The sequence below is a fragment of the Orcinus orca genome, chromosome 7 (assembly GCF_937001465.1).
Source record: "Orcinus orca chromosome 7, mOrcOrc1.1, whole genome shotgun sequence".
Classification (NCBI taxonomy): domain Eukaryota; kingdom Metazoa; phylum Chordata; class Mammalia; order Artiodactyla; family Delphinidae; genus Orcinus; species Orcinus orca.
This window is the reverse complement of record NC_064565.1, coordinates 53,381,414-53,403,860: the sequence shown is the minus strand read 5'-3', so window position 1 is coordinate 53,403,860 and position 22,447 is coordinate 53,381,414. Positions and strand designations below refer to the sequence as shown.

Genomic DNA, 22,447 nt, shown 5'->3' with positions numbered 1-22,447 from the left:
CTTTAGAATGCCGTTTCCTCCACCACCTAATTCATGCTGATAACCTCCTACTTCTAGTTTGATAAAAATAGGAATTAGGTGGTCCAGTGGTTAAGAATCCGCCTTCCAATGCAGGGGATGTGGGTTCAATCCCTGGTCGGGGAACTAAGAGCCCACATGCCATGGGGCAACTAAGCCCATGCGCCACTGCTAGCCCACATGCCACAACTAGAGAGAAGCCCACGTGCTGCAACTAGAGAAGCCTGAATGCCGCAATGAAAGATCCCGAGTGCCGCAACTAAGACCGGACACAGCCAAATTAAAAAACAATAGTGTAAAAAAAAATAGGAATTAGTAACATTTATGACATGCTTACTATATGCCAAAGTTCTAAGCACATGACATCACTTTACTCATTAAACTCTCATATTGACCTAACATAGCATATATTATCACCCCCGTTTGACAAATGAGAAAACTGAGACACTGAAAACTTAAATAACTTGAACAAGAACACAAAGTCAGATTATCAGATTAAAGCTCAGGCAATATACCTCCAGGGCAGGATATTATAATCTGTATGTTACACTGGCACCACAGATTCATCTCATACTTCACTTACTGTTTATACTCTTCTCCTGTCCAGGAAATCTCTTTTCTGAGCTCCCACAGAGACCACTATATATAGCATCTTCCATGGTACATATTCATAGATTTTGTTTTGGTTCTCCTACTGTGATCTTCTTGAAGGCAATGAGCAGCATTTTATAGTATTAAGAGTTTGGACCTGGCACTGGACAGACCTGGATTTGATCCCAGGTTTATCACTTAAAATGTGACCTTGGTAAATTCCTTAACCTATTGGAGCTCAGTTTTTATCATCTATAAATTGGGGATAATAATAGTTGATTCATCATAATGTTATATTATAAGGATTAAGCACATTAAGCACATTGTTGCTCAATATATATTAGCTGTTATAAAAATTATTACTTGTAGCCTCTAAGTTTATCATAATTGTAGATGCATATTTGTTGCATAAATAGGGCTGTGAGGGACACAAATGAACCAGATTATATTCTGAATTTACCAACTAGTGACACCCTTGTTTCATGAACTGTGGAGCTTAACCTTCAACATAGAGAAGTATCCCTCCCTTAGCTATGCTTTCTTCAGCTTAGGGTCCTCCTGGTAATGCACTTGTCATTTTAGTTGATATATCAACTCAGGCCACCTAGGATATTATTTAGGTCACAGGGAATGTATATGTTTTTTTAATGCACTGATGTTTTCTGAACTGAAGGAAGGCTGGACCTAGAGAGAACTGAGTCCTTTAAATAGCTCATTGAAGCAGGGGGAAGGACCTATTGTAGAGGGGCGATCTGAGCCACTGACTTGCTACATGACCTTCAAGGTATTATTCTACTTTTGCCCTAGAAAAAAGGAAAACAAAACTACAAAACTTTTGCTTCCCTTCATCCATCGCCCCTAGTGTGACTGTATGTGTGTCTGTGTGTGCTGAGATGTGGCCACGCATCACCTTTGTCAATAAGGTTTGGGAGAGCTGGCTTAGTACTGCGGTGGGAGGTAAGAGTCATAGTTCTGAAGTTTTTGCCTTTAAAAATATGACCTTTCAGTGATAAAACTGTAACTTATATGAACAAACAAACATGTGAGAAAGCAAGCCGAAAAGGAATGACCCTCTCTAAAAAGAATGACGCTGTTAATGAGAAAACACATTACGGATCCAGTGTCAAAGCACAAGGTACTCACCAGTATCCTCAGCATCAGTGCCCCAGTGTACTCTGAAGCTGTGATGAACACCATGGTGTGATCAGATACCCAGAAAAGTGAGGAACCCCCAGTGGGGTTTTCTGAGTGTATTGGATGAGGTCCGGCACTTATAAGTCTCCATGACCCATCTATAGTAGTCCCCCAGTATCCGTGGTTTTGCTGTCCGAGGTTTCAGTTACCCAGGATCAATCCTGGTCCAAAAATATTAAACGTTAAATTCTAGAAATAAATAATTCATACGTTTTAAACTGAGCGGCACTCTGAGGATCTTGCGTGATGAAATCTCGCGATGTTCCCGCTAGGTCCCGCCCCAGACGTGAATCTTCCTTTTGTCTGGCGTATCCGGCACGTCAGTCCCTCAGTGACGCAGCTCGTTATTCAGTCGACCGTGGGGGTGTTACAGTGCTTGGTTTAAGTAACTCTTATTTTACCTAGTCATGGCCCCAAAGCAGAAGAGTAGTGACGCTGGTAATTCGGATATGCCGAAGACAAGCCGTAAAGTGAAAAGGGGCAAGTTCTCGACTTAATAAGAAAAGAAAAAAATTGTATGCTGAGGTTGCTAAGACCTACGGTAAGAACGCTGGTAATTCGGATATGCCGAAGACAAGCCGTAAAGTGAAAAGGAGCAAGTTCTCGACTTAATAAGAAAAGAAAAAAATTGTATGCTGAGGTTGCCAAGACCTACGGTAAGAACGAATCTTCTGTCTATGAAATTATGAAAAAGGAAAGAGAAATTCATGCTAGTTTTACTGTTTCACCTTAAACTGCAAAAGTTACAGCCACAGTGTGTGAGTGCTTCGTTAAGATGAAAAAAGGCATTACATTTGTACAATAAGATATTTCGAGAGAGAGAAAGAGAGAGACCACATTCACATAACTTTTATTACAGTATATTGTTGTAATTGTTCTATTTTATTATTTGTTAATCTTTTACTGTGCCTAATTTACAAAATAAGCTTTATCATAGGTATGTATATACAGGAAAAAAAATCCAGTATATGTAGGGTTCGGTACTATCTGCAGTTTCAGGCATCCACTGAGGGTCTTGGAATATATCCCCTGTGGTTAAAGGGGACTACTGATTCTCCACATAGCCCCCAGAATAATCTTTTTAAAATGGGTATATAGCCTATAACGCTTCTGTTTGAATCTCTTCAATGGCTTTCCATTGTTTCTTGCACTATGAATGCACTAGAAGTCATGCTATGCACGAGGTCTTCTGTGATCCAGACCATGCTTCCCTTTGCAATGTCATTCACTCCGCTTCTAAGTATGCTCCCAGACCCAGGGTCCTCTTTAAGTTACTCAGTGCACCCCGACTTTTCCTAAGTCAGGGTTGCAACACAAGCTGTTCCCTCCTCTCTTGAAGGTATCCATTTAAATGGTATCTCAGAGAGGCCTTCCCCAGCCACCTTAAACCCTGACTACAGCCTATTCTGTATCATTAGCCCAATTCATATCTTTATAAAACTCTTCATAATTTGAATTATGGGATTTTGTTAGTTTGTCTATACTTGGGTATGGTATTTCTTCTCTATTAGACTATAAGCTCCAAGAGGGACCTTAATCTGCCTTGTTTATCGCTGTATAACCAACACTTAGCTTAGTGTTTAGAACACAGTGCGTAGGTAGGTGTTCAGTAGCATTTGTTGAGTGAAGAATGAGTGAATGATTAGTTCTAGTCTAGTCTCATAGAGATCTGTTAGGCGATCGCCTTTTTCTCCTTGCTCTGGCAAGTGCCTGAAGCCAGTTTTGAGAAGGACTCCAAATGGCAGTATGTCTGAATTCTGGTGAAGGTGGAGACTAATTGAATGGCTAATGTATATTTATTTGCAAGGCACTCTGCGGGATGCAAAGTTGAGCTAGATGTGATGTCTTTCCTGTCACATGTTACAATTTAGGGTGTGGGAGTGTTTCTCTAAATAGATAAGTCTAGTGTGAGTGTGGCAGACAGGTCAGCACCATGTGTTAAATACAGTTGTGCTACTGTGTTCTAAGGGCTGTGAGGGAATATAGGTAATACTTGGATTTTTAAAATAGCACTCTGAAGGCAGTGAGTCTATAGGCTTTTTAATTTAAACTGTTCTCTGTATGCAATGGGCTTTATGCATCTTTAGGCTTACATGCCATTACAAAACTCTAGAGTGGGACTGGTAAATTTATCTGTCTGCCATTCCCTTATTAAGTCAGAAAATATTCTTTGATCTCCAGCAGAGGAACAGGCACTGTGCCTAGTGCTCTAGGCACCAGGGATATTCCTGTGAATAAGAGAGACTAGCTCCCTGCTCTCACAATGCCCTTACATTTGTGAGAGAAAGACAGACGTTAGATAAGAACTATAATGTCAGATTTGGAAAGTATAATGACAGGAGAGTGATGAGATGCAGAACCACCGTGGGGACTGGGGGTGGGTCACTTTAGGTAGGCTGATGAGGAGAAGCCTCCTTAAACATGTGACATTTGACCTGAGGCTTGGGGGATGACCAGGAGCTGCTCATAGGAGAGCTTAGAGGAAGAGCCTTCCATCCAGAGAGGGGCAAAAGTAAGACCCCTGAGGTAGGACAGGGCTGTGTGTGTGAAAGACAGGGAAACAAGTCTAGTTGAGCCTAGTGGGGATGAGAGTGAGAGGAGGTCACAAAGATAGATCACGTAGGGTCTTATGGGCTGTGCATAAGAGTTTGAATTTGACTCTTAGCAAGAGTAAAGGGAAGTTATTGAAGTGTAAGTACACGATTGACAGAACCTGATTTCTATTTTCAAAGGGTTATTGCCGTAAAAAGAGGTTGTAAAGGGAGCATGAGTAAAATAAAGGACTTGATCTTTGAGATCACTGTTAGACATGTATGTCCATTTATGATAACACAATTTAGCAGATGTGTGTTGAGTAACCTCTGTGTGCCAAGCACTGTGCAGGAAGAAGAAGTTGCTGCTGCTGGATTTCATCAACAATATGACTGGGTTTTTCTCTAGGGACATGACTGCCATATTTTTCAAAACTGATTTCTTCATTTTCAATTTCCTTTCCATGATTAGCTAAATCGAAAGCAAATGTTTGGGGTCCTTTTAACCTGCTCACCTCAAACCCTCTTTCTCTTTCTGAACAGGCCTGTAATTTCCCAAAGTGGTGCATGGCTGTGGCATATAGTACTTATCCTGAAGAAGCAGATTCTGCTGGGGCTTCATGCTCGAGTCCATTTTTCTTATCTTTCTCAAATGGCCAAAGTTAACTGATTTGAAAGGGCCTCATTTTAAATTACATTCATTCAGTGAAAACAGAAATTAACACTTAGAGACATCTATATGCTAATGATTGTAGCTCAGGGAATTCACTTTTAACCTTTTCAAAAGGCACTGGTAAAGAGCCATTTCACTTGAAAGCAACTTAGTAAAACTGGTAGATTAATTAAATACCATAAAATTTCTTTAAAAATCTTTATTTCACTTATGATTTATGCTATTATTTTTTTCTTTTTTATGTGAGTTACCTTGGCTCGGGTCGTGCCTTCTAGGATGTATTATTTAGCAGATTATTTGACATGAATAATGCAAAATCCAAGAGCGTTAATGTAATGTCATGAGTTTGGAAGATAGTCAAAGAACAAAAGACAAACAAAGGAAATCTGTTCATCAAGGCCACTGCTAGCTCACATCACAGCTTTGAGCAAATGTTTTTTTAAAGTGCCCTTTCTTTTGTCAGTGAAGCCCTGAGTGAGGGCACAAGCCCAGGCTTGGTGGATGAAGTCTGGGTGCAAAGCTTCACTTGCCCCTTCGGTTACATGCACTTGTACAGTGAACAGATTGCACAGAAGTATATTACATCCTTTAGTGGCTCTGTGTCTCATCTCTGTATCTTACATATTTGTATTTACTTACCTTCGTCCATGATTCAAGGTCTTTAAATTATATTATCAGAGAGAGACAGGCTTTTCCCTAGTCTCCCTGTACCCTGAAGAGTAAAATCTACTCAGGATTATGGAGTATGATGCATTTTGTTGAACTGCATGAAAGGAGATCATGTACTTAAGCAGGGAAGTCCCTTCAAGGGGATAGATTAATTAAGTCAAAAGGACGTGATGTTATTTTTCCACTCAGCATATTCTTTCTTTCTTCTGAATAAGTAGCAATAGTTTAGGGCATGAGGTTTTACAGTCAGATTTGCTTGTGAATCTGAGTTCTGCCTGACATTTACTGGTTGTATAACTTTGAGCATGTTATTTAACTTTTGGAGACCCAGTTTTTCTCATCTGTAAAATGGGTACAATAATACCTACTGGGAGAATTAAATGAGGAAATGCATGTAAAGTGCTTGGTAAGATGCTAGGCACAGAGTAAGTACTCAGTAGAGGGTAGTGCTTGAAGTGCTGAGGATAAATTAAAAAAAGAAACAATTGGAAATATTGCTGCTTTCAGAAGCTGTACTCTAGAAGATGATTTCCAAATTAAGTTGAAATAAGGGCACTCAAATACCTAAGCTGGCAATGTTGTATGGCTCTTTTGCTAAGTACTGTATTCCTTAGTCATGCTTACCTCATACTTTATTTCTCCTTGACCCATGTCCTCAAAAGTAGCATTCTATAATCATCAAAAGGAATCATATCAATAAATTAGCCCATGGTATATTTATTTTTATTACTCCTACAATCTTATACAACTGTAAAATTGGATAAGTTTTGACCTGTATTTACACCCATGAAACCTTCACCACAAATTAATAAACATAATAAACACCCCCCAAAGTTTCTTCGTGCATTTTTGCAGTCCCTCCTTTTATCCTCCCATCCTCACCCGCAGCAAACCCCCTTCCCATCCCTAGAAAACCACTGATATGCTTTCTTTCACCATAGATTAGTTTGCATTTTCTAATTTTATATAAATGGATTCATACAGTATATACTCTTTATTTTTTGCTGTCATTTTGATCTGGCTTCTTTCGCTCAGCGTAATTATCTCGAATTTTATTTTCAGGGTAAATATTTTGACCTCAGCGAAGGCATCTTTTCTGTATAAGCAGCATCCATGTTGTGTGTATTAACAATTTATTCCATTTTCTTGCTGAGTAGTATTTCGTTCTATAAATATTTCACGATTTATTTATCCATTCAGTAATAAATGTTGATAAACATTTGGACTGTTTCCAGGTTTCAGATATTACAAATTTGCTGTGAATATTCAAGTATCAAAACAAGTCTCAGTATGGATATATGCTTTCATTTCTCTTGGGGAAATATATAGGAGTGGAATGACTAGATAAGTCATATAAGTCAATAAGTGTATATTTCATTTTTGTTGAACTGTTTGCCAAAGAGGTTGTGCCATTTCATATTCTCTCTATTGGTGTATGAGAGTTCTAGTTGCTCCATAGCTTCACCAACACCGAGTAAGCTTGGCCTTTTTAATTTTAGCCATGAGTGATATAGTGGCATCTTATTGTGATTTTAATTTACCTAATGACTGTCATGTGCTTCTTTGACATCCTTATATCCTCTTTGGTGAAGTGACTATGCAGATATTTTGCTCCCCTCTTATATTGGATTGTTTTCTTATTATTGAATTTTGAGAATTATACACACACACACACACACACACACACACACACACACACATATACTTTGGATACAAATCCTGTAACAGAAATGTGATTTGCAAATATTTTCTCCCTGCTGTGGCTGCTTTTTTATTCTCTTGGTGATGTCTTTGAAGGAATGTTCTTAATTTTGATGAAGTCCAGTTTATCAATTTTACCGTTCATGGTTCATGGATTTTTGCCTAGGTCAAGGCTACAGAATTTTTCCTATGCTTCCTTCTGGAAGATTTTTGGGTTTAGGTTTTACATTTAGGTCCATGATCCATTTTGAGTAAAAATATTTATATGGTGAAAGATCTGGATCAATGCTCATCTTTTTGGATATGAATATTCAGTTGTCTCAGTACTTTTGTTGAGAACACTATTCTTTCTGCACCAGATTGCCTTTGCACCTTTTTCAAAAATCAATTGATCATATATATGCATGGATCTATTTCTGGACTGTCCATCTATTGATATTTTTAAAGCTGTGTTATATTTTGTAACCTTTTAATTCTCAAAGCAGTTTGCTGAGCGCCATTCCATCAGTCTCCTCCTTCCCTGTAGCTCAAGTAGACAATTCAGTTTAATTTTCTCTTTCAGTGAAATTTAGCCAAGGTGAATTTAGCCAGTGATTTAAAATGGATCTAATGCCTCTCTCTACCCTTTGATAGTTTTGTTTCCTATTTTTAATTTTTATTTGGTTTGTGCTTTTTTTGGGTGGGGGGGCTGTGTGTGTGTGAGATGAAAATACCTTGACAGACTGTTTTCTGTTGCGTACAAACCTATCGAAATTGGCACAAATCATCAAATTGCTCATGGTGGGGTGGGGAGTGGCAGTGGAAGAATCAAAGGAAGAACCTAAAATAAACACAAACCCTTTCTAAAGGATTCCTGCTAATGAATGTGTCCATTCCTAAATTATAGCTAATATTTCTCCATCCTCTGCCATATCACAGAAGGAAAATGTTCACTTTTGCTTTAGACATTCTTGAAAGCAGAGGCAGGCCAGAAATCCCAGGACAAGATCCAACTGAGCCTGCTTGAGAACAGGGCTTTCTCAGGTAGGATTCCACTTGTAAATCCCAGCTGTCAAACTGTGACAGACAGTCTCAGAAGAGGAAAGAGCCGTTCTAAGGGAGGAGAGTGTGTGGCTAAGTGTGAGGCAGGGAAGGTGGTTATCAGCCCTTTAATAGGTCCAAGCTGATTGGTGAGCTCCTTGTTGATGCTAATGAGGCTATTTTTATACTGATAGCTATATTATTCCCAGCAATTGTCATGGTTACACGGACAAAAGGAGAAGGCGAATGATAAACTTTCTGAATAAAGGAGGTGGCATGAAATTGGAATCATTTAATCATTTATTCTAACAACAAAAACAGGTCCTTTCTAAGATGAGTTAATGAACTCTGTTTTACCCCTGAGACTATAATCCTCTACTGATATCAGTCTCCTCATCTGTTAAAATGAGGGGGTTGGACTAGATGATCTCTAAGGTCCCTTCCAGCGCTGAAAATTCTGTGATTCTATGATTACTTAATCTATTTCTCAGTGACTAGAGGTTTTGCATTTACTATATGTAGAAACAAAGGGGACTTTTAACTTGGAATATTTGATTTTTATTTGCATCACAAGCTGTATTTCAACATAGAGAAGGAATTGAGATGTATGAGTTAAAGAAATGGGTCTCTAATATATTTTAGACCATGTATAGTAACCTGTCTATTTAGTGATGCATTGTGGGAGTAGGGCATGGAAGCATTAAAAAATCCTGCTAGTCCTGGTTAAAAGTGCAATTTCATATTCACGATAGGTAAGTTCTTCTCTCAAGAATAGCATGATATCTGTGTTAACTCTACTTCTCTTTCAAAATGGTTCTCACAGTTTGGCTGCATGCATCGAACTAAGAGGTAGATGTGTTCTTTACTTGCCATTTGTCACACTGTGCTGGACCAAACCAGGATGCTTCTCTCCCAAATTGAGCAGATCCTGTGAAGACACTAAAAGAATGTGTCAGAATGCTCCCAGACAGGAATCTGCAAGCATATTATTAAGGTTGTTATGTATCTGGGCCAAAAATGGGCAGGACTTCATTTTATTCCATCATGTTTGCATATCATAGAATCTATAGAGAACGATCATAATGCTGAAATCAGCTACCTGGAAGTGTTAGCTCATTAATCCCCTATTTTCATTCATAAAATACCTATATTTCTTCCAGTCTATACGAACTATTTTAGGAGAAAAGCCAAAAAGTTTAGAGTCTATGTATACAGTTTTAGTCTTAGCATAGAGAACCTCTGTAGCCCTGTCCTCAAGGAACTTACAGTTTTCTTGGAGAGAGAAGACCTGATTAGTGGTGCATGATAATGAGTGCCCTTGGGGGGCAGGGATGGGGAGGGAGAGAGGACTTTGTGTAATGTGTAATGTTCACACTTTAGGTGCTTAATGCCACCCTATGTCAGGTACTGGGCATGGCACACACTGAAAAAAGATCGTATCATTTCTATTCTATGGATTAAAACACTGAGTCTCAGGGGATTAAAAAAAGAAACACAAAAGCCATGGTTACACATCTAATAAACTTTTGATCTAGGGTTTGAATCCTGGTTCATCTGATGCCAAGGCTTGTCCTGTTTCCTCAGCACCAGGCATGGCAAACAGGTTTCATCTCACCTGCTCATGCTAAGCAAGTAATGGGACTAAGTGGAGTGTTGATTGAGAAAGTTTCTGAGTGTGCATCTGGGATCAGAGGGAAGTGCCTTGGTCTTTTGTGATGTAGCATGGATTCTCGAAATTTCCCATACTTGCCCTGGCACCTGCTGGCCAAATGAGTGGCACACACCTCAAATACTGAAGAATGAAAAGAGAAGAAAAGAAAAGAAAGCTCAGCAGAGTCTGCATGTTCAGGGAAATTTTCTTAGAAAAGCTGGGAGATAAGCCAGCCTTGATAAATGGGTAGAATTTGGACAAGTGGTCAGAAAGCAAACGAGCACTCCAGAAAGTGTTTGAGAAGTGGAGCAACAAGTGAGCAGACCTTTAAGGCAAAGATTTTGTCATTTTTACGAAGCTGAGACACTTGCCTGCACGCCTGTGTTTACCGCGGGGCAATGGAATACAAGCAGATTGTTTAAACGGGTTCAAAGCCTTTTCACATTTACACTGCTTGAACAGTCTTTCTGTGTTTCATTAGTTGCCAGTAAGTTATCCCTTTGTTTCTGTGTTTGGTTTTATGGATTCTATTGTTGTAATGATGAGAGCACAGGGAAACCATGTAATGACAGGGGGAAGCACTCGCTGGAGGAAAGAAAAACCACTTTGAATCAGTGGGGCTCCCTGGCTACATCTGGGCACAATGCCAGCTTTTCTCTAGCTGAGGAACTTACCACAGAAACAGCTGGCAGTGGCTATTTCACCTGTAATAAAGACAACTCAGCACACTAATCAATGATTTAATAATTATATCAGCGAAACAGACTATTTGAATGGTTTCGGGGGATTGAAGCCCCCCTCTGCAGTAGATGCTGGCTTTCAGAATGGCCTCGCCTTCTTCAACGGACTCAGAGCTTTCCCTCCAGTACTTTTAAGACTCTCCTGGTTACAACTTTTATACCAAAATATATTGGAACAGCATATACCCCTTAGACTTGTGTTTATAGATGCTTACGGAAGCGCCAGGAAATTCCAGTGAGTGAATAGAGCCTTTCCCTACTCTGTCTATCTAGGTTTGTAGAATCTGTCCCTGATGGCAGTACTGTCCCATTGGGGGTCGCAGAACATCTTTTCTTCAAACGAGCTGCTGTTTCCCGGGGTGCGTCACAGTTTGGTCTGGCTGGGGGTTTTGTCAGAGAGAGTATATATTAGGTTCCATTGCATTTTGGGTTTTCTTTACTCTCTCCTTCTTTCTCTTGTGAGGTGTTCTCAAACTCAGTCAAGGTTTTATCCAGTCATGAGTAGGGTTTCCTATAGAGGATCTGGATGACTTTTTCCTCCCCATTTACCACTGGTCAAATGAACAGATGCAATAAAATATAGGGACACTCAGTCTTGGCTCGTCCTGGCATGCATAGTAGACTACTGGCATGCAGGGTAGTGTGGGATGGCTGGTGGTCTCAGATGTTCTCATGATCACATTGCTGCCAGTCCCTCCTCAGGGAGTTTTCATAGCACTTTTTCTACCTTTTCTTTTTCGTGTCATACAAAGTGATTTAATTATCTGTCATCTAATCTCTCACATGTTAGTTCAACCTTGTAGATTTTAGGAATCTAAGCATTAATTATATTAGGTCCATTAGAATGAGGTCTTCCTTGGTGGTAAGCCTATCATGACATTTGGCTTTGATGAGGAAAAACAATAAGGGGTATACATCATTGTGTACCCAGCCCTACTTGTAGGTAGGTATCCAGGATCTCAGACAGGGACTCAGATATATTCAAAACATAATTAGGACCTTCCCCCCACCGGCAAGTATAAACAGGCTTAGAATTTTATAAGGAATCTGCTCTGGGTCCCCTTCCCAAAGCCAGGTTCCAGTGATTTGTTAAAGATACCAAACTCCTGCAGTGCTGGGAACAGGCTGCCTGGCCCCAATTGCTGGTGATTCCCTTTACAGTTTGAGCATTTTTTGTTTGTTATATTCAACTGTGGACCCTAATGCCCAAATAGAAATTTCCCACTCAACATTCTGATATGTATAATGGCCCCAGGCAAATTTTCATATCTGGAAGTATATTTGTGTTGTATTATTTAAAAAACACCCCTCTACTATCATTCTCCTCATCCCTGGTTTATCCTGGGTCCCGTTAATTAAGGGCCTAATCTGTGAGAAGATTGTGTCACTTTCTAAAGTATATGCATTTTAATAGGTTTGCTTAAGGCCTGAAAAAGATTCAAGATGCAAAGGATTGAGTTGATAATGGTGGGATTTCAGGCAGTATGACAGGTATTGAGAGATATACTTTTGGCCAGAGGCCCTCCCTCACTCCGTTCAAATTTCACAAAATAGACAGTTGTATACTCCATAAGCAAATGAGCGATACCTTTTTCTTCTTTTTTCCCTTCATAATTTTGACATAAGCTAGGCAGTGGAAAGCAGGTACTAGCTGGTAGTATCCATTATGTATGGGGGCCAATTTTATTAAGGATCTAGGAAATCCCTCCCTTGGTGGCATATTTAGAAAGTACTATTGGCATCCCGTCCCTCCGTGTTACCAGTGAATGACATGTCAATGTCTTGATGCCTGATCTTAATTATTCACTCTCTGCCATTTCCAGAGCCCTGAGATGGCTTTCGTCTGTGCTGACACATGGAATATAGCAAAGAGCATTAGTGGATTCCAAATATGACTACAAAAATAAAAATAGAAATTACATGTATATATTTATAAAAAACATATACATACACACCTCTCTACATATATATATGTATACAAATATATATATATGTAATTTTAACCTTTATATATATGCATAGGTTGATCATAAAACCAGTTTAGTGGCATCTAGCATATGTAGTAGGAGCATCTTCTTATTCATACATGTAAGAAACCACAGTGACTTCTCTTTCCTGACCATCTTCCAGAGAGCACACTGGAGTATTTAAATGTTATCTATTCATATTTATGCAATGTTTTCTATTACATAATTTGTAGAGCATTCTTTTGAGGATAAAATGAGGTGATAGATTTGATTGAAGATTATAAGTTGTAAACTGAAAAGTATATGTCATCATAAATTCAACTATGATGATTTTCATGTTATCCATTTGGTCTCAAGTTTTGGATTACAGCTTCCTAGGCATTAGGGCTAATGTTAGTTGGATTTTCACTGTGAGTGCCAGAATGGCACCATAATGAAAAAAGCTCAAACACAGTGAAGAGGAGGGAACAGTGAATGCCAAAGAGCTTGACTTTTATTCCCAGCTCTCTGGTAACAGATCTCATGCCTTGGGCAAATCATTTAATCTCACTAGGTCTTTGTATCCTTATCTTTAAAGTGAAGGGGTGGATCAGCCACTATTCCATCCAGATCAAATTTTCAGGGATCCTTGGAAAAACTTTTTTTTATTATTATTATTTACTATATGAAGCCAATCAGGCAAAATTGCTACTACAAATTCTTCAACCACAAAAATTAGCCTTGGTCCAGGTCCCATAATATGATAGGTTGTAAAAATTTAACAAAACTGAAATGTTTTCCAGAAATTGTTTTAATGCCAAGAGGCTATTATCAGTTGAATTGCTGCCAGGATATTATTATGTATGGGAAGAACCAGTATAAAATAAGAACAAAAACAAAAGCTTGGAGGGAAATCTTTTGCTGCTCAGTGAATTTTTGTTGTCAGTCTGACTTGTCTGACTATAAAGCAGTAGTAAATAAAAGTTTTTTTTCTTTCTTTAAATTTTTCCTTTCCCTTCCTACCTTCCTTCCGGAGCCCTATTCCTGATAGGAAAATGGGGTCAATAGAATCAATGTTCAAAGGTAATTTGGAGTGGTAGATATCTTTTCAGTTAGTTGTCAGAAGCCTTCTGAGAACCCTTTTTAGGCATTCTCAGCATTTGTGGAAGTTGAAAAGAATGTGACAGAAAGAAACTAGAGTGGGAAATGCATTTTAAACAGTCTCCTCCTAGGAAGCCATAGTTCTTTTACACTGCCCATATCATACACCTAAACTATGTCAACGTTCGGATTTTTCTCTGATAGGGTGATATTCTGTAAACAATTTACAACTTTTGTGATTTCTCCATTTTAAAACTGCCTTGATAAATTAACTGGATGAAACTAGTTGTAGAATAAACAGATGTATACATTTCCAAAGGTCTTAATAGTAAGGTGATATTTGAACAGTGAACTGAAGAAAGTAGGGAGCAAACCTCTCCTCCCATCTATGTTGGTGAAGAGCAGTCCAAGCTGAGAGGAGAGCATGTGCAAAGGCCAAGAGGCATTTCCTGAGGCATGAGAATGCCTGGTTGGAGGAAGAGCAAGGAGGCCAGAATGCCTGGTGACAATGAGGGAGGGATGGGGTAGCAGAGGATGATGTGAAAGATGAGAAGGGGCAGGCAGATCTTGTAGGACTTGATAGGCCATTGTAATGCATTTGGGACGTACTGGAGGATTTGGGCAGAGGAATGCCTTGAACCAAGAGATGCTGTAATGGAATACTTCTGGCAGTAAACAGAGAGGGACCTTAGGAGGTGATTAGAATAATCTAGGGGGTAGATGATGGTACTTTGGAACAAGCTGTTAGTAGTGGAGGTGGTGAGAAATGGTCTGGATCTATTTTGACAGAGAGCAGACAAAATCAGTTGGTGGGTAGGATAAGGGGTTTAAGAGAAAGAGGCACAGGCAAGATGACTCAGAGATCATGGCCTGAGATACTGAAACTGGGAAATTTTCATCAACTGAGATGGGAAGATCAGGAATTTGTGGGTATAAGTTTTTAATCCCTATACGGGAAAGAAATGTTTTGTAAACAGTTAATCAGTACACTTGTATTGGGTAGCTATTTTCCTTCAATTTAAATTTAAGAAAGGAGATTGAGAAATGGAAAAAAATCCAGCACTAGCCCATTCTATTGATTTTATCCATTCATTCATTCAGTTAATATGTACTATAATCCCTTACGCATTTAAAACTAGATTCTACGTGCTGTGAGACATAGAAAAGTGTTCAAATGTGAATTATGCTATCAGAATGCATGTGATTTAATAGTGGTACCTGATAGAGGGTGAAAATGTGTGTCATTAGTACAAGTAAGGTGTCATGGTGTTTGGGTAGGCAAGAGTGATTATGAGGGGGTAACATGTGAGATTGCCTTGTAAATTGGTTGGTACTTTATATTCTAGGAGGAAAGTTGTTACATCACCAAAGCCAGAAAGGCTATGGAAGAGGGAAAGGATTTTTGAAAATTTATTAATGACTTTGTGAGATTGTTGAAGGTAATCTGAAAGAACAATCTAGATCAGCCTTTCTCAAGAAGTTTCGAGTATTATGCCCTAATGTTCATTACAAGTAATGAATTTACTAGAATGCAACTAGCCACGTACCATCCTTGGGAGAATTGAGAAAATTGTTCTGTGGTTGAAGAAAGCTGAGCGAGTCTGTATGGGTCCTAAATTCAAGGTTATATTTAATTAGTATGGAACATCTCAGCTTCTTGTCAAACTTTCATATCTAACCCAGAAAGCAAATAAGATGGGTGGTAGACCTGATGTCTGGCTGAGTTTGATATCAGGTAAGGGGCTACGCAGGTAAGTGAAAATAGCAAAAGAAATAAAAGAAATTTCTCTTACTCTTGAGAATTATATAATCTAACTGGGAGGATAAATACAAGGACAAGTAAATGAGAATAGCTTTACAGCACCATCTTAATATTGCCCAGTGATATCATAGTCTGACTGTGGACAAAGGGTAGGATAGTAATTTGCAGTAAAGAATAATCAAGGTTGGCTGGGTTGAAGCAGAGAGGACATCCTTGAGGGTCTGAATCTTAAGAAAATATTGACAAGTCATTGATTAGTCCATTTTTAAAAATCAGCATTTGAGTGGGGATTTTATGAGCTAAACAATTGAGACTTTATAGGAATGCTGATATTCAGATCGCTTTCCTTGATTTTCAGAATATATCTTCAGGCACAAAAATCTTTGCTTCACTCACATTTGTGCTTCTCAAGTCTGCTGGATTTTCCTCTCCCAAAGGCTGACATCTGTCTAATACTTGAGTTGTGAAAAATGTCCCCTTTGTTAGGCTCTTTTCATTGACAGTTATAAAATTTCCTTTTGGAGATCACTGAGTGCTGCCTTCACAAAAGGAACACTCTAATATGATGAAAATATTGAAGGAAATGCAAGCTCCCATCAAGACAAATTCCCCACCCCTAGTATGTGGATAAATGACTGATAACGCTTTTTCTCTTGGGATGGGGGACTTTGCAAGGGATTTTGAGGTACCACTGTTTGGACTTAGCAGGGTGCTTAAGCCTTAGAGCTCTCCATGCCAGTCTGGACACATCCTAAACACATCCAGAGGGCAGGAAATCACACTGTATTTTTCCAATACCCCTTTGTGTAATAAGTTGCCCAAACCAACGATTTATAATGGTAACATCTCGAGGTGAAATGTGAAAGGGCAGGCGCTGGTACAGGTGGAAGAGGAAAGGTTGTGATACTCTCTGAAGGCACGTTGAAGGAGGCTGGACTAACGTGACAGTGCCCATGTTACCTGAGTACAGCACACTGAAATATCCCATAAGTGATGCAGAGCATTTAATGAGTTGGGACTGAAAACTTTAATTAGCTTGTAGGGCTTTTATTATTTTATTTTTTGTTCATTATATTTTCTGCTCAGTCTCTGTGAATGTTCTGCATTTTCATCATCAAATGACTGGCTGGTTATTTTTGTCAAACAAGAAGCCTGAAACCATCAAGTCTGAGTGCAGAGACAGTCTGCCTGCTCTGTCAACAGGATGAAAGTGAGTCTCGGGCTTTTTTAATTACAAGGATAACATGTTCGCTCATCTAATAATGAAGACGGTTAGCAATTTTAAATTTTAATAATCAATTACTGAAAGTAATTCTCCATTAAACCACAAGAGAGCCATTATATCTCAAAAGATGGAACATGCTGTATGTAACAGTAGCAAATCTTCTATTTTTAAATATCATTAAGGAATATCTGATTGTTTCATTTCTCTGCATTTCTTTTACCTTTTTCCTCATGCAGACCATCTCATTTTCCGCAGGAAGACAGCACATGATCTTATAAATAATAAAAGAAAACCCTTGCAAGACTTGATCCAGGGGTGTGAAATATGTGCTAAGAATGTAATTTATTTCAGTCTGGCATATTTTGACTGAATAATAAGGAAGGTGACTAATTAATATTATACTATGCTGTGGGCAAGGCAGCACAGTGGGCTAATCCATGCTCCTTTCACCTCTGGAGACCCACATGCAAGCCTTAGAGGAGTCACAACTGCTGAACATGGTTTGGGGGAGGGGAGGGGAAGGCATCAGATGTCTTTTCCTGACTGTGGAGACCCCTGTCCATATTCTAAAACCACCCTGAGCATCAGATTCTGCTCTGAGGAGATGAGGGAAAAGACAAATGATTGCTACTTGACTATGGCAATTTGGCTGACTTATATGTCAAGGGGAGATAGCTCCGTGACAGCTCCAGCTGTCCTGCTCAAGCCTGGTTTAGCCAGCTCACATCCCGCTTAAATATTTGGAAATACATGGAGCAAAAGAAAAGGAGTGTGTGTGTGTGTGTGTGTGTGTGTGTGTGTGTGAATGTTTTCAGGTAGGAGACTGGATAAGGGTGGGAGCACAATAACGAGATGACCAGAAAACAGTGAATTATTTAGAATCAGATTAGCCCTTGGGCTCCACTAGAAGCAGTTGATTCCATTTTTGCAGTATCTGAAGCTCGAAGAGTAGAAAGATACTGTGCTTTATTTCTAAAGCATTTGATTAGCTTTCAGACAATGGGAAGAGGCCACTTTAAATCTAACCAGTGGCACTACACTGGGCACCACCCCGACCACATGGTCTGTGGGGTTGAGGGAACTTGACTGCCCTGAGTACCATAAGCACCGAGGCCAGAGATGAGGTTCTTGTCATCTTGATTGTTTTTCTGGTGGGAAATGTGCCCGTGTTTCTGAACTGCACTGGCCTTTCCAGGGAGCAGTCTCATGCTTCCCTCGGAAGGATTAAAGCAGAAACTCTTCCAAGCTAGGTAGGGCTGCGGTGGGTAACGGGGATTTCACGACACTGATACTTAAGCTGTAGTTCCTTTGTACTTGTTCACAGAAAACTTTAAGTTTCTGGATATTGGAGGGTTCCTGTTTCCCTCTCATTCTACTACTTGGACTTTACTCATCATTAGAGCCATTGCCAGAGAGAAGCTGGTTTGGTGGAGACAAGGGAATGTTGATTCTCAATTTAGGGAGTTCCCTGGGTAAAACTGAAAACTGATCCCAGTACATTGAAGAAAAAGGCTGACTGCTCCAGATTGGTAGGTGGTAGTTTCAATAAGCAAGAGTCTTGTCTTGAGTGGCTGCAAGATGAGTAGGTCTCTGCACCCACCTGCCAGAGTCCTAAGAGTTTATAGAGAGGCCTTAATGGGGTTCAGTCAGGTAGATGGTCTTATTTTCCCAAGGGTGCATCCTTGAAGTGTCTCTGAGTGCAGGAACGGTGGGCAGAATGTACATTCCAAGGATAAGGGAGGGAGTAAGGAGCTGTTGCTTCAGTTGCTGGAGACCAGTTCTTGGGTCACCCTGTGGTCATATCCTCTTTATGACCTCCTCCAACAAGGATATATGATCCACATTGGATAATTTTGGTCTTTGTTAGTGCATCTAAGAGGTGACTTAGGAGGATAAGAAGAAACTATCTGTTGAAGTTCAGGTTCTAATGTAAATTCCAGTTATCTAGTTATGATGACTATTCCATGTTCTACCTGTCTACTGTTACTGTGTGCAACTGGGTGTGAGAATGATATATTTTTAAAACTTTGAGACATTTATTTACTTTCCCAGATCACCAATCATGGATTATTATGAGTGAACTGTCATGATTATGAGTGGCTACATCTTATATCTCCTCATAAAAACTTAGCCCTTTTGAGTGACTATAGCATCCTGTGAAGAATTTCAAGCTTTGGTTGTAGAGTTAAGAGCTCCTGGTTTCATAGCCCCATGCGCCCTCTTTGAAATGGCCTATATATTTTTTAACTGGGGCAGAAAAACCCATCACCACTGTATGACATAGACAGGTTTCAAGAACCAGAAATACTTCTGGCAATGACATCTGTAAATACTGTGAAATGAAATCCACATTAGTGGGCTAAGTTCTGCTTGATATCTTAGTGCATTTTTGTGTGTTCTTCCGTATCCCATTTTCTGTGGAAACAAATCTTATCCTTCAAAAGAGTACATAATAGGAAGTATTGTTTCTTTTATTTTAAATCTATATCTAGAAACAAATCACAGCTCCTTATGCTGTGGGTTAGTAAAGCTGCTATTTTGGGAGCATGTGTGTTACTTCTGTAATGGGTATAAAAATAAGGTGACCCAGGGCATGGAGAATCTAGCCTCATGCTGTCTGCTAACTTTGTTTGGGTTGCTTTAGATTGGTCCCTGGGGTTCATGCAGGTAACTGAGCAACTTACATTGGGTTCTCGGCTATTTGGTTTGGAGGTCAGGCTGTGGATTCCCTCCCCTAGGAATCTTTACTTCTTCAAAGTGGGAGAGAGTCAACTCTTAGTGGGCTCCCTAAGGAATATCTGATACTCCATAGATAGTTGGAGGGAAAGGGCAGTGCCAAACACCCCTTACATCCCCAGTGGTATTTGGGTTGTTCTCTAGAGGTGGAAAAAGTCATCCATGGCATCACCGAAGGCAGAATTCTATTCCATGGAGAAGGTGGCAAAGTCAGCAGGGGGCCACTCCAGGGAATCCTCTACTGCTTGCTGTGAAGCAGAGAACAGAATAAGGTCAAAGCCTAAGGGAGGTCTACTCTAACACCCAGTGGAGGGATGCAGAGGCAATCAGGTAACCTTGCTAGAAGGCTTGGGGCTAGAATCATAAAAAGTTAGGAGAAACGTTTAAGGAAGCTCTAGCTCTAGGCTCCCAGATTACTGATGAGAATTGGAATGACTCCTGAAGATCAAACAGGTAGAGAGCAGCCCTACTTACACCAAATCCTAGGACCTCTGATTCAAAGCAGTAGGTTTGCTGCATTACAAGATTGTGTACAATGAGGTAAATGATTTTTCAGTGAGGTGCAATGCAGCTAGAACCTGAAGTGGAGAGGGTGTGGGCTTTGGAGTCAATGTAGAGTTTGAGTCCTACCTCAACCACTTATTAGTTCTGTTACCTTGAGCAGTTTATTTAACCTCTTTAAGACTAATTTTTCTCACCTGTTAAATGAAGATAAAAGTAGGGGAAGGTTTTTCAACCTCTGCACTATTGGCATGTTGGACTGGATAATTCTTTGTTGCACAAGGTGTCACGTGCAGTGAAGGATGTTTAGTTAGCAACCCTGGCCTCTGCCCCTTATATGCCAATGGCACAACCCCTCTGCTGTGTATTCTGACAACCAAAAATGATTCCGGACATTGCAAAATGTCCCATGGGGTCAAAATGGTCCCAGTTGAGAAACACTGCAATAGTGTACTATTGAGAATAATGACGTTCTATGCAAAGGACTTGCCATGGTATCTGACATGTAATTATCTTCCAGTAGATATTAGGTATTATTTTTACCCATTAATAAAAATGTGAGCAGTATTTTTATCAAATATCAAATAATGCCAGTTATTAGGGGAAACATTCACTCTCAGGCCATGTGTGAATATACTTAGTCTAGAGTTTCAACTGGCCCTGTTGTCTTTTACTTTGAACAAGGGAAAGCAGGTTAAAAAAAAAAAGCTTTTTTTCTGTGTTCATATTCATGTACTCTATGCAAATATAGTCACAGCTTACCTGATAGACAGTTTGCAGAACAGTAGCTGCATGATTAATTGATTAAACACTGCAGTGTTCATAGTATATTCTGGGAGAACAATTACAAATTTCCCAATGTAATACATGTCTTGACATTGAGTAGCTGCCCACAATATTCTTATTTGGAAAGGCATTCATGACAGTTATATGTGGGCTTCCATTAAAAATGTGTTTATATTGCTTTCGAACTACAGAATATTCACTTGTTTTATTGATATAATCTAAAGAGGAAGGAAGATACTTATTTCTGTTTGTCATGCACATTAATGTCCCATCTTGTTTGGTTACTGTTTGATAGCGTATACAATCATACAGTCATTCAAAATGCAGTTTTAGCTTCTTGAATTTAGTGATTAAAAACAAGCCATACAGCATGATTCACTTAGTCTTGGCTTCACATCAAACTCCTACCACTTCTGCAGCAAAAGCAAACTTCAGGCCGTTAATTAGAATGGGCATGACTAACCAAGGTAATTTCTTCCTGCATTAATCTTAAACTCTTTAAGAGTCATCAAGGTTTTACTTCTTTAACTCCAGATTAAACTGCTGAATTTTGCAGAAAGCATTAAAAGTTACACAAGTGAGATTAAAGTAAAACAAAAGACACAATTGTCATTAAGACAACATTAAAGCAAGGTGGAAGAAAATCTAAAGTATATAAATATGTATTTTTCTAAACGAAAACTTTGGGCTAAGAAGAACCACCTTTCAACTTGCATTGGAAATGTTTGGGTTTGGTTCTCTCAATTTGTTTAGAGTGAAACTCATGGGCTAACTTATGGAACACTGATTTAATAGATTCTTTAGGCAAACCCTTTGGGCCAACAGTATATTAGAATTAGGATTTTTGTCTTCCAGATTGCAAAAGCAATTTGAAGAAGCAAGTCAAAGCAAGGTGTTTTTTTTTTCTCATTTAATCTGTGTTGTGTGATCTTTGAGGCTGTCAATTGCCCTACCTCAACTTCCCAGCTCTTATTTCTTCTACAACTTTATTAGCCCCAAATATACATTCTCATGCTTTCCTACCTTTTCCCTTTGAATGTCCGTTTTCATCACTTCCTTGATATTCTGGGTCAAAACCCATCCTTTACCTCTCTTTTCTAGCTGTACCTGTGCAGCTAGCTATTTAGGTGAATTTCTTTTACTATATTATTTTGCACTGGTCTGTATATTGCTTAGTAATTGTGTGCTTGTTACATGTGTTTTGTATCTTTCCAAGTAGATTGATATATCATGAAAAGCATAGAATGTCTTTGACATTTTTTTTTCCTCGAAGTACCCACCAAGGTGTTTTGAATGTATAACAAGTATTATGTTGGATGAATTAATGAATATTATATCGAAATATTTTAAAGTGAGTTTTTATGAAGGGCCCCTCATTTATTATATGATGAATTTATATAATAACTAATAACAGTATCAGAAGTACCGCTTTAAATGGTGCACTAGTGTAACCTAATCTAATTCTCATTTTGCAGATGGAAAAACTACATAGATAAATGACTCACTTGGTAAAAACTCAGTGATCAGCCCAGATGGATAAGTGGATATTCCCACTCAAAGCCCCCAGTTTTCACCTCTTAGTGCCGAGTCCCCCATTAGTTA

General features: G+C 39.2%; 1 long non-coding RNA gene and 1 other non-coding gene across 2 annotated transcripts in view; one reads left to right on the top strand and one right to left on the bottom strand.

Moving 5' to 3' along the window:
- Positions 1 to 2,194: 2,194 nt before the first annotated feature.
- LOC125964960 (uncharacterized) overlaps positions 2,195 to 22,447 on the top strand; it is a 36,436-nt gene continuing 16,183 nt past the window's right edge. Inside the window, exon 1 of the long non-coding RNA XR_007478311.1 lies at positions 2,195 to 2,459. This is a non-coding gene — a long non-coding RNA (uncharacterized LOC125964960). The remainder of the gene's footprint in view (positions 2,460 to 22,447) is intronic.
- Positions 18,928 to 19,056, bottom strand: LOC117198074 (small nucleolar RNA SNORA25). The gene has a single exon (XR_004479014.1). It is a non-coding gene; the product is annotated as a small nucleolar RNA SNORA25 (small nucleolar RNA).